This window comes from Elephas maximus, chromosome 5 (assembly GCF_024166365.1).
Source record: "Elephas maximus indicus isolate mEleMax1 chromosome 5, mEleMax1 primary haplotype, whole genome shotgun sequence".
NCBI lineage: Eukaryota > Metazoa > Chordata > Mammalia > Proboscidea > Elephantidae > Elephas > Elephas maximus.
In genome coordinates this window covers 61293920-61306928 of record NC_064823.1, presented here as the reverse complement: position 1 = coordinate 61306928, position 13009 = coordinate 61293920, and the positions used below count along the sequence as shown (strand labels likewise).

Here is a 13009-nt window from a genome sequence, read left to right as displayed (position 1 = left end):
TTAGATGGCAGCCTTACCAATGAGAAAGCTATTCCCTAAGTAGGACTTGGACTTTCAAAGGCATCAAAACAAGTCTTGACCAATAGGGGACCATTTATCAAATCACTGTTCCATTGCATTAAATGGTACTCTAGGGTAGCCTCAAATGAGAAAAGATACCTCCAAAAAGCACCCAACCTGGGAATACTTTACTCGTCTGTCAGCTTCTAGACCAGGAACACACCACTGAAATTCAGCTCCCCAAAAGGGAGTAGGAGGCAGTCAAGGGAAGAACCACCATACTGCCCTGGGGTCCCAGAAATGGAAAAGTTGGTCAAGGAAAGTAAGGCAAATACACACTCTTTTAGAATATACCCCTTGGGTTCGTTAATGATCAGTTCAAATACAAAGAGGTTTGGGTTTTAAGGTGTTGTTTCCCAGCACCTCCACGTAAGCTGTCAACTAATTATGAAACCTGAAGACAAAAGGGCCTTTGTGTTTGCAACTGCATTAGTGCTTCTATCAAGTTTAAAATCTTTTAGCAAGGAATTTCAGGTTCTCTAGGTGATTGAAGTTAGCGTGAGCAACTTAACTTTACATTTTTGAGCATATTTCCCTTCTGTAGGTTTGGAGATTTTTTCTTCTTTTCTTTCTTTATTTAAAGCCATCTCCAGTGGCATGACTTGAAGTAGGAAAATAAAATGTTTAGTTTAAATTTTTTTCCCAATGATCCTAACGTAGAGTAATGTACTCCACAGTTCAGTTGAAAATAACAAGCTGCTATCTGCTGCTAACCAAAAAGTTAGCAGTTCGAATCCACCAGGCGCTCCTTGGAAACTCTGTGGGGTAGTTCTACTCTGTCCTATAGGATCGCTATGAGTCGGAATCGACTCGACGGCATTGGGTTTGGTTTTTCGTTTTTTATCTTGTTCTGAGCCAAATGTAATCTCCAGAACTGTGGTCACTAAAGCACTCAAGAAAATGAAGTATTTAGGCTGAATGGTCTGAGGTCTTTTGGGGACTAAAGTAGCAACGGATTAACATCTGAAAGCGAGGTCTTTCACTTTTTCAAAAGTCAGGGAGAATAAAAAAGCAATTCCCCATCAAGAACAAAGAGTCTGAAAAATATCTCACCTTTGTTTTGTGACACCTTGCAAAAATTTTAAGAATGACCTTTGGTCATCAGCCCCAAGAACTAAAATGCATTTCAATGCATGTAGATGTTACATGTAGGAACACTCCAGAGTATCTGCTGAGGAATCCAAGAATAAATAATAGGACCAAAGCTCATTTTTTGTCACTCCTAAGTGACATTTGGATCTCTGGTGCCATAGCAGTTAAGAGCTACAGGTGTTAACCAAAAGGTTGGCAGTTCGAGTTCACCAGCTGGTCCTTGGAAACCCTATGAGGTAATTCTACTCTGTGTGTAGGGTTGCTATGAATTGGAATTGGCCATACAGCAACAGGTTTAGTGACATTTGCTCCATCCAGTGAAGAATCTCATAGACTGGGTAATTGTTAGGGATGGCTTTAAGCTCAGCATTCCAACTTATTCAGTAAAATTTAGCAATGGACTAAACTTTGGTACATCTTTACATTTTCCAGTAAATTATGGGCACCTCCCTTTAATTTCTTAATATGCTCCCATAATTAATGCAGTACTGTAGTTCACCTCCACAGTCCTTCTGATAAGTGTTAAAAGTTGGTACAGAGGTCAATTTTATGTGCTTTATTGCTAATTTTAATAACACCTCTAGTAATCTTTTATATGTGTATCAATTTATGAAACATAGCATATCGCCTTTGTGGCTTTAAGTTACAGCTTCTCCACAATTTGTATACCCCCAAGATTTATTCCTTGCTTTAAAATATCAGCACCTTTCTGCTCTCTACTCTTGTGGTTCTGCCCTCCATGCAGGAGATCTTTTCTTTTAAGTTTCCTACTATGCTTTGTAATAAAATCAAAAGAAAAAGGCACATCCACCAGAAAGCAATCTAGAAATAGCAAATCTGTCACCTTGTTCTTAAAAGCTTTGATCAGCCAGGTCAGTGGCAGAAATAGTGATTGTAGTTTCCACCAAGAGTATACAGCAAAATTATTATGTACCTTGACCTCTCCAGATCTCCTTTTAGGGACGAGACTATCTTTGCTTAGGAACATGACTTAATATGATGACTAGAGTTGACACGTGGCTTAGAAGAAGAAGAAAATATAAATAGCTCTTACTTCAGATATGAAAAAGATTTGGGGGGCGTGGAGTGGAGAGAGCGAGGGAGGGGAGTAAGAAGAAGATTGGAGGGAAGAGGGAGAGGGAGACAGAGACCGTATGATAGAAAAATAGCCTCAGTTTTCTTCTCTCTTCTCAACTGTATGTTTTGTGCAGCTGTGATGATATACCCTGTCTTCCCCTTCCCTCCCCCTATGCGAATACATACTTTTAGGCTGATGAAGGCAGTCTACAGTAATGGTTAAGAATAAAGGCTTTAGCATCAGACATCACTGAATTCAAATTTCAATCTCTCTTATTAGCTTTGTAACCTGAGGGAAATTATTTGTCTGTTCTATCCCCAAATCTTAGTTCTCTCATTTATAACATGACAATAATAATATCTGAGTATGGATGTAAGATGTTGAACATGATGATAGGCATAAAGTCAGTTTTCTGGTTGCTTTTATTTGTTTTCATCTGCTTCTTCCCCTTAGCCTGAAAATATGCTCAAGGAGAGAAAAATTTTTTAACCTTGAATCCTCTTTATTCTAATAATTCTTTCCTCATGCAAGTGCCTCAAGACTCTTCAGTACTGTCTCCATTTCATCATTTACTTTTATCCTCAACTACTGGAATTTGGTTTCAACTTTCACTTCTCCAAAGAAAACTGCTTTTCAAAAGATCTTCAGTTGTCCTACTGACAAATGAAATGGATGTGTTTGAATCCACTGGTAATTTATTCCTTCTTGAAATCCTATCCTATCTTGCATCCCCCAAGGATGTCTTCCCCTGATTCTCTTCAGACCTCCCTATTTCTTCTGCCTCCTTCACTGGATTCTCTTCTTCTAGAGTTCCATCTCTGGCTCTTTCTACACTTTTTTCCTGAATGACTTCATTACACTCTTGAAAATTATTATCAAATCTTTATCTTTAACTCTGGCCTCTTTCTCATTTATCAGACTCATTAATCCAACATGTGCTATTGAAAAAAGTATTATACATTCAATGATAAAAACTTAGAAAATGTGGAAAACAAAAAGTTGAAAACAACATCATCCATGATTTCTCCATGCAAAAGTCATTTGCTAATATGTCCATGTCTGTCACCTAGTAGCTAAACTAAACTAAGTCCCTTTTCCATAAGAATGGAGATAATCCTAGTGCCAAACTCATAGGGCTGTTGGCATAAATAAGCAAAAGTGTTTAAAAAGTACCCAACACATAGTAAGTCTGATGTGGGTGTTTGCCCCTATTGTTATTATTATCATTGGTATTGTTATTATTACATTTTTCAATTTTGAACATTTTTTTTTATACATACACACAGGTAATTTTGTATATATTCCCATTTAGCAATATACCCATGAGCATTTTTAATATAAATAAATGTTTTTTGTATAACAGATGTGATCAATAGGGTTTTTTTTTAATCAGCTTAATGAATGATTTTGCAGTTGCCTCAGCCTTCTATTAATTCATCCAGAGTTGTATATAATTGCCAGCATGCTAACAGAAACTTGACATTTTTATTTCTCATTCACTGAAATATATCAGAATACAAATGAGAATAATGTTTTTACCATGATATTTTGAATTTCTTCATAAAACAAACAGACTAAAACAAACCAATCCCAAATTCAAAAAATGTTATTTTTGGTAAACAAACAAACCTGTCGTGGCCCAACTCTGAACAGATGATTATGGACAGGACATTGAACTAAAATCTGATTTTTAATTGCTCTGTTGTAGGCCAGCATACAGATATACTTAAAAAAAGAATAATCCTAATTGTTGAACATTTAGGTTGGTTCCAACTTCTCACTATCTAAATAAGTCTGCAGTGAACCTTCTTTCAGATACATGTTAGTGCTTATTATGATTACTTTCATAAAGTTACCAGATATGAAAATTTGAAGTTACTTGGTTTCTTACTGTAATTTTTTTGTCTAAAAAAAATTATACCAATGTTAATTCACATAGTTTATGGGAAAGCCTGCTTCTTCACATGCTTGATGATAAACATTAACATTCTTTTCTTTAATCCTTTACAATTTGATAAGCAATAAATAAACCAGTTCTTAATCATTTTAATTTGTATTTCTCAAAGATGTGTTAGGAGAACAAAAATAATAATTCATCCTCAAAAGTTGCTGTTGAACTCTGTCCTTTTAAAATTTAAACTTTAAAGATTTTGATGATTTTAATGATTGTTATTTCTTCTAGTAAATATTATTTGTCTTGTAAATGATTACATGAGTCACAAGTATTAAGGAAAAAAAGAAAGTGCACATTTGCATGCTTCCTGCTATTAAATTTGAATGTGTGTTAATTTTATATTCACTGCTGCAAACTTTTACAAAATACCATCTTTGATCCTATATTGAAATTCACCTTGGAGACTTTAGCCTATTGACTGAAAGCTTTAGTTCTGCTTATAGAAATACCATGATACATATTCCAAATAAAAAGCAGCCAGGGAGAAGACCATACTCTTCCGAACACTGATACTTCCACTGAAGGATCTCTAGAAAGTATGACATAGCATTACATTACTTCTCATTAAGTCCTTACAGCCCTACTTCCAATATATCAGCAAATCTTGTCAGCAGTATCTTCAAAAAAATAGCAAAAATCCAATTGCTTCTCATTAAATCCACCTTGGGCCAAGTCATGTGCATCTCATTCCTGATTTATTGCAGGTGTGTCAATTTATTGTAGGTCTGTCAATAGAGCATCCCAAGTAAACTGTAAGATGTCAGATCATGTCCCTCCTCTGCCCTAAACCCTCTAACAGCTTCCCATCTTGTTACAAGTAGCAGCTGAAGTGATCACAATGGCCTAAGGACCCAATCTAAGCTCTGGTGTTATATGCCTTTGAGTCGGTTTCAACTCAGCAATCCTATATGACAAGGTAGAACTGCCGCATAGGGTTTCCTAGGCTGTGGTCTCTACGGCAGCAGATTGCCAGGTCTTGTCTTCCATAGAGCAGCTGGTGAGTTCGAACCACAGATTTCGATTAGTAGCCAAACACTTAACCATTGTAATGCCAGGACCCATTATCTAAGCTCTATCCCACTGTAAACCCATTACCTCTCAGACATTTCCTACTATGTGGCCCTATCTACCTCAGTTTCAGCCACTCTAGTTAATATATATATATTTTACAGTGATATTTTGAATCTCTCCATAAAACAAAAAACAGACTAAAACAAACCAATCCCAAACGTCTGTCTCATATATGGACCTAAGGCTTTTGCACTTACTGTACCCTATGCCTGGAACATTTCTATCTATAGAGGCTCTTCCTAATTAAAGGTGCGACCCTTTCTCTCGTGCTCCTTGTTCTCATTCTTTTAAAAAATTTTTCTTCATAACACTTAATACCATCTGGCATAACATATATATTATTTATCTAGTTTATTGTCTGTCTCCCGTCCTATGATGTAGATCTAGAAAGATAGGATGTTTGTTTGCTCATTTGCTTATTTTGTTCACTCCTGTATTTTTGACATGCACCTGGCATTTGGCACTCTTTTGAATGACTAAATAAATATCTGGATTTCCCTGTAAGTACACCTACTCCTCACTTATTGACTATCTCATTATCTGATACTTTGCATTTACGTCAGTAGTAAAACATCTAGTATCTGACTATTTTGCACATTAATGACATATTCTGAAAGTAACGAATGCCAAGATGCAAGGCAAGAGTAACACTGGCTATGATTATAAAGGTTATGTGTCAACTTGGCTGGGCTATGATTCTCAGTGATTTGGCCATTATGTAATGATGTAATTTGGCAGTTATGTACTTGTGTAGTCATCCTCTGTTTTGTGATCTGATGAGAGCAGACAGTCAGTTGAAAGGGAGTTTCCTTGGGGCTACGGCTTGCATCCAATATAAATGGATGTTCCAACAAGGCTCACTTAGGCTACCCTAATTTTCACATAATGCTGATTTTAACACAATGACCTGGTTTTTGTAAACTAAACATGTCAATAAGTGAGGAGCGTATAATATTATTTTGAATACAAATGCGACTAGCCCTAGAACATTTTAATTTTTACATGGCTTCTCACTAAATCCTGATATTTAACTGACTTCAGTTTACATTTATTAATACTTCTAAATCCTGATAGAAAATAGATCTTCTAAAAATTCAGTCATTTTTTGACATTTTTCTTGAAAATATTTTAACAGGAACCTGACTATATTAACCAGAGAGTTTGTAAATCTCGCCATCGTTCTGAAGTCAAATATTGCCAAGTTCTTCAGTTCAATATCTTGTAAACTTCTGACATTTGGAACAGCCAATCCAGCCAATTTCTCCTTACAGTTTTATATCTCAAAACATCTTGATAGTTCTCCTTGAGATAACTACATTTACCAAGTGCTTTGTACATAGATATACACTTATAAGATTCATGTAAGTGTAAAATTTAGCAATATGAGGAAGAATTTGACAAAACAAACAAAAACCTTACCTAGCGCTCATATTCGGAAAGCAATCTGAGGCTGTGACGTTTCTCCGTTTATATATGGCGATCATAAAATGCATAAAATCGTAGGGTATTGAATATATTTTTAAATACTTATCAGTAAATGAGAACGAATATGCTTAGAACTGTTGACTGCTGTGACTGCCTATTGTCCCTGGTAAACTTGTATTCCCAGTGACAACATTCTCTATATTTTTTTCACATTCTCATGTAAATAACGGACTTTTTTTTGTTTGTTTTGTCTACTCCCCATTTATCCTCCATGTGACTAAGATGTGACTTTTTCATAATTTGAAAGCAATATATAAAATCACTTTGTGGTGAAAATAAATTGACTTACATAATCATGGTTCCATCTTTATGTTCAGTTAAAGTATTTTTTCACTTAATAGTTGCTTACAAAATAGGAATAAGAAATAATATTTAAGATGGTTTTAGGAAGTCAGAATGACTAAATACTTCTGTTATTTATAATGGAATCTTACTGTCTGACAAAAAATATTTGAGTGTGAATTTTCAAAGGTAAGTTTAGTGCAAATTTTTCTATTTGCTCCTCTACAAAATCTCCCTGAAGAAACTCTTTTAAAAATATTTTCATTGCATATCCTTGTGACCTGCTTTTCTTCTCTCTATGCAGCTTAGATATTCTCCTTTACGAAAGCAAGATTGTTTCTTTCTCTCCAGCTGTTCTTGTGTTTGTTTTCCTATCCTGGTATCTTGATAGCTCTCTAATAAAAAATTCCTTGCCTTTAGCCTTTTTTAACTTATAAAAATTTCTAATATTCATATATGGTCTATAGAAATAATGAGTTTTTCCCAAGGAAGATGTGGTCATTAAGTCTGCATATATCAAAGCAGGAACGTGTCATCCCTAAGCAAAATATAAGCTCACACTGTGCATAAGACAACTTTTATTTGCTTCAGACAGAGAGCATTTTTATGGGGAATGTTTTTCTTTTAAACAGACCGTTAAGAAATACTCTCATTCTCTCTTTAATGCCTTTGAACTGTGTGTGTGAGCAGAATTGTAAGAAATTCCCAGTGAGTCACTCCTAGTTTTGGCCATCTTGGCATTCTGTAAAGTAGTGCATAGTAAAACCTCTAAGCAACGCTCATTAAAGCCTTGGCAGGAGAGCTGGTAGCTTGTACCTATCAAAAAATGTCAGATGCTTTTCTCAAACTCTATCACTAGCAAATAATATTACATATTTATTAAAATATGGGAATTAACTGCAAAATCTGTCAGTTGCAAACAGTGTTGTAAATCAACCAGGCAATTAGCCTGAGATTTTTTAAGTGACCGAATACAAATTCAGAATTATGAGGTTATTATCTAATAATCCAACAAGTGATGTGAATAAATCCTTGCTAATATGAAAATTTATCAGCCACTGAAACATCCTTTTCTACTAACAGATCTATGGATCCTTGTGCTAATGTACTTAGGTTGATAAACCACAGACATTGAAAGCTTCGATTTATCCCAGTTGCTGAGTCTTGTGCTTAGAGAGGCTGTCATCCAAATGATCGGCAAATCGAAATCTGTAATTTGTTTTCAATTAATAGGCAGATAGGTTTCTACCAATTTGGACTTGGCACTATTAATGCTCTTTGAAACTAATTGCTGCAAATGAATTTTAAAGGCAGAATTTTATAATTTCTGGTCCCCGACCCCCATCCCTATGATAGAAGACTCAAAGACTTACTTATGCTTTGAAAATATGTGTTAAACAGACACAGAGCATAATCTGCAATTATTTTATTGCCCTTCCACAAAAACTCCAGTCCCTGCTAAATAAAAGGCAGACACCCTAATTTGACTTCAATGCCCTCCATTATCTGGTCCCAGTTAACATACTTTTTCTTTTGTTTTTGTTTTATATTGCAATATAACACACATACAGGAAAAAAGCATAAATCATTGACTGATTAAAAATAAAGAAACATCCAGGTAACCACTGCCCAGTACAAAAAATAGAACATGGATGAATTTTTTTTAAGAAATAAGGTTGAGTGAAAGAAGCAATACCCAAAGAAAATAGAGATGTATTCAATTTATGTAACATTCAAAAACACTTAAAATTAAATGTGTTATTTAAGAATTCATACCTAGGTGGAGACGCTATAAAAAAATTAAGGGAGTCATCACCTCTTTAAAGCGTCTTCATCTAGGTATAGACTCTTAACATAATTTCACTTGTTATAGTGTATAGCTCTAGTTCGCTCCTTTTTAATTTGTTCAGTATTCTATTTTATCAGTATACGATGATGTATTTATCTTTTCCATGCTGATAGACATTTGGGTTTTTAGATTATTTCCAGATTTGCGCTATTACAGAGAATGCTGCTATAAACATTCTTGGACATATATTTCAATGTGCAAGATTCTCTAGTATTTATACCCAAGGAGCGGAATTATACCCAAGGAGTGGACACAGGCATGCATATCTTCATACTAGATAAGTATTTATGTAACACTAAAAAAGAAGGCAAAACTAATTCCTGTATAGATATATTCACTTTAACAGGAAATGCCAAAATATTTTCCAAAGTAGTTGTACGGAGTTATACATCCACTAGTCATGAATAATAGCTCCTGTTCATATCCTTGACAGAATTTGGGATTATCAGACTATCTCTCCTTCTGTTCTTCCTCTATTTTCTCTTGCTTTTGGATTTTCTGTTTTTTGCTATTGTATCTGAATAGTAATTCTGACAAACTGCAGTTCACTACTTCTCTATTCATCTGTTTCTAAACTGCTGGTCAGTTTGGTCATTAATTTGTTGACTTTTGTCATTGTCTTTTTTAGTCCTCAGATTTCTGTTTGGTTCTTTTCAACGCTGTAATGCCACTTCTTATAGTTTCTAGTTTCCTGCCAATTTTTTTATATTTGCTTTTTATTTCTTTAATCATAGTAGACATAATTGTTTTATAATGTGTGTCTAATAATTCTAATATCTAATTTTTGAAGAATCTATTTCTGCTTATTATTTCTGCTGGTTTTCATAAATGAAGTATGATTTCCTGTCATCTGGCATCTTTTATTTTTGCATTGGACATGATATTTAAACAATTATTTGAAGGAATAATGTGAGGCCTAAATGAAGATACTTTCCTCCAGAGAGGAACCCGTTTCTGTTGTACATCAGCAGTCTCTACCAGTCTAGCATCACCTTAAATTGTGTAAAAACTTGAGATAAATTATGCAATCCTGGATTTTAAGTCCACTTTGATTTCTGTCTCACCTTGAGATTCCCCCATTATACTTCCACCCTCAGAAATGCCTTGGGCTTAATTTCTCCCTTGTAAATCCATTCTACATTCTACATTTCCACCATCAGAAAAAAAATGCCCTGGATTCTCATGTTTGCTTTCTTTTGGCTTGGTAATTTTTTACTCTCTTGTCATTTCTTCAACATTCTTTAGAAGATATTTTGAATAATTCATTTTTCTATCTCCCTAACTCCCATTCATCTATTTTATTCTATGTTGTTGTGTGCCATGGAGTCAATTCTGACACATAACAACACTATATGACAGAATAGAACTGCTCCATAAGGTTTCATAGGCTGTAATCTTTATGAGAGCAAATCACCAGTTCTTTTCTCCTGCAGAACCACTGATGGGTTTGAACCTCTGACCTTTGATTAGAAGCCAAGTTGCTTAACCATTGTACCACCAGGGATCCTTATTTTATTCTACAGCAAGGTAGAACTAATCAACATTAGCCTAACACAGATATACTTTATTAGCTTCATACCTTTGTCTATACTATTGCAACTACCTAAATGTCCAAACTGACCTGCCCAAATGTGACTAATTCCTGAAGACCAACCAAAGTTTCAGATTTTCAGTTTAGAACATACTTCCAATATATTCACAACGAGTAGAACCAGAGAGGTCATCTAGTCCAGAGGTTTTCACCCTATGCTTTTGAGATGCTATAAATGTTCTGTGAAGGAACATACCACTGTGGTGGTCTGAGGGGTCTGAATGGCTTTGCTTTTATATGTTTTACATATTGGACTTCTGAATAATATTTTATTGAAAATATTTCTAATACTTTTGTCATGGATTGAATAGTGTCCCCAAAAAATATGTGTCAACTTGTCTAGGCCACGCTTCCCAGTATTGTGTGGTTTTCCTCCATTTTGTGATCTGATGTAATTACCTATGTGTTGTAAATCCTAACCTCTGTGATGTTAATGAGGCAGGATTAGAGGCAGTTATGTTAATGAGGCTGGACACAATCTCAGAATTAAGTTGTATCTTCAGTCAATCTCTTTTGTGATATAAAATAGAGAAATGAGCAGAGAGACAGAGGGACCTCCTTACCACCAAGCAAGAAGAGCCAGGACTGGAGCTCATCGTTTGGACCCAAGGTCCCTGCACTGAAAAGCTCCTAGACCAGGGAAGACTGATCACAAGTACCTTCCCCCAGAGCTGTCAGAGAGAGAAAACCTTCCCCTCAAGCTGGCGCCCTGAATTCAGACTTTTAGCCTCCTAAACTGTGACAGTAAATTTCTGTTTGTTAAAGCCATCCACTTGTGGTATTTCTGTTATAGCAGTGCTAGATAACTAAGACAACTAAAAAAAAAAAAATCCTGATATTCTAACTCTCTCAGTTTATTGGTTGGAAAAAGAATGAGGCACAGAGAGATAAAGTTGAAGTAAGACAAACAATGATGCCTTTCTCTTCTGTAACTTATTGTGTGACCTCGAGTTGAAACACTTTGATCAGAAGTTTTCTCATCTGTTAAAAAAGTAGATTAGCTGATAACCCCCAATATGGCGATTTTCTTTTCTTTTGCATTTTCTGTTGTGCTTCTCCGGTGTTTCATTTGTACCAGTTATGGTGTTTTGCTTTATTTTTAGATTTATATTTTTGAGTTATGTCTTTCCCCAAATATTTCTCCAAAATATTATTATTTTGAGAGTGGTGTCCGTATCGTTAATGCCTCGTCTTTCACTGTTTTGAATGTAATACTTTGAGGCATTAGCTGCTCAATGGGTGTTTACTGGATGAGTCAGTGAGTAAATAAATTTTGGAAAATAGGTGCATAGTTAAAAGTGATTAAACCGACCTCAGTATTGCCACAGAAAAAGAACAAGTAACTGTATTATAGGTCCCCAGCTTCAGCCTAATTTCTGTTGCTATGTTTACCTGTCCAATATATTGGCTGATTGCCCTCATAAAGCACAACTGTTCTGAAGTGGAATTTATAAATAGTCTAACAAATCTGCCATAGAGCTAAATATAGGGCTTCAAAACATTGATCCAGAAAAGGAGTGATAAGATGTAATAAGGGTTTATTTAGCACATGGAATTTAAAAGGCATGTTCATCAGTAATTCATCAACCCTGTTTAAAAGGACTCTTAGTATAACTATTTCTATTCTGTACCTTCAATCAATTCTAGCTGATGTTGCTGGGGCTAGATTTTGACAACAAATCTCTGAAAGGCTTCCATTTGCCTAGTGAGTTACTTATAAAAGTGGAATTAAAGTCATTTTCTTTATTCTCAACCGTGCTAAAATAAAAAAATATATATGTATAATTAGAGAAAAAAAAGGAGGACTATTGGAGACAACTAGCAAGCTCCTCCTCTAACTGATCATTTATTGATCTGTTTTACTTAAAATTAAATATAAACAAGCATGACCAAATTATTAAAAAGATAAAATATAAATAGTTTGGAAAACCAATATTAATAAATAATATAAATGTTACAAGATCAGTATACTTGTAGTTGGATGTCAAACTTAATACTGCTCTTCTGGGTAGCCAATAGAAAATGAATACAATATTACACTCTTTTTATTACATTACTTTCATCATAAAAAAAAAAGGTATTACTGAGGCAAAACGAAGCTCTCTTGGTCCTGAAGAATTAAATGAATTTACCTCATGGTAATCTTTATGGAAAAACTGAGTGATTAAGATGTACTATATTCCTCTAACAGGTGCAGTGAATTTTATAAGGCTATTATTTAGTGTCTTTGAGTAAAAGCCAAAAGCAAAGTATCATTTTATATCTCAGCAAAGGCTATTTTGTGAGTCTCCAGGGAAAAATGATTCACAGATAAAATCTTTGGGTAGTCTGGCCTGGACCCAAGGATAGATTTTACCCTGCCCAGAGGGCTGGATGGACTATAAAAAAAAAAAAAAATACCATAAATGGTTATCTGTAAATATTACTGTTGCTGAAAGATTACTGTTGCTTATTTTCTTAAGGAAATTAAGGAATAGATTATCTAATTTTCTCTACTCTGTAGAGATGTTTCAAACCAATTGAACTCTTTTAGCACTAGGTGTCCTA

General features: G+C 34.9%; 1 protein-coding gene across 1 annotated transcript in view; it reads left to right on the top strand.

Annotated features, from left to right (window-relative positions):
• Nucleotides 1–13009, top strand: part of GRID2 (glutamate ionotropic receptor delta type subunit 2) — a 1658713-nt gene that overhangs the window by 1265909 nt on the left and 379795 nt on the right. The gene's annotated exons all lie outside the window — the stretch shown is intronic.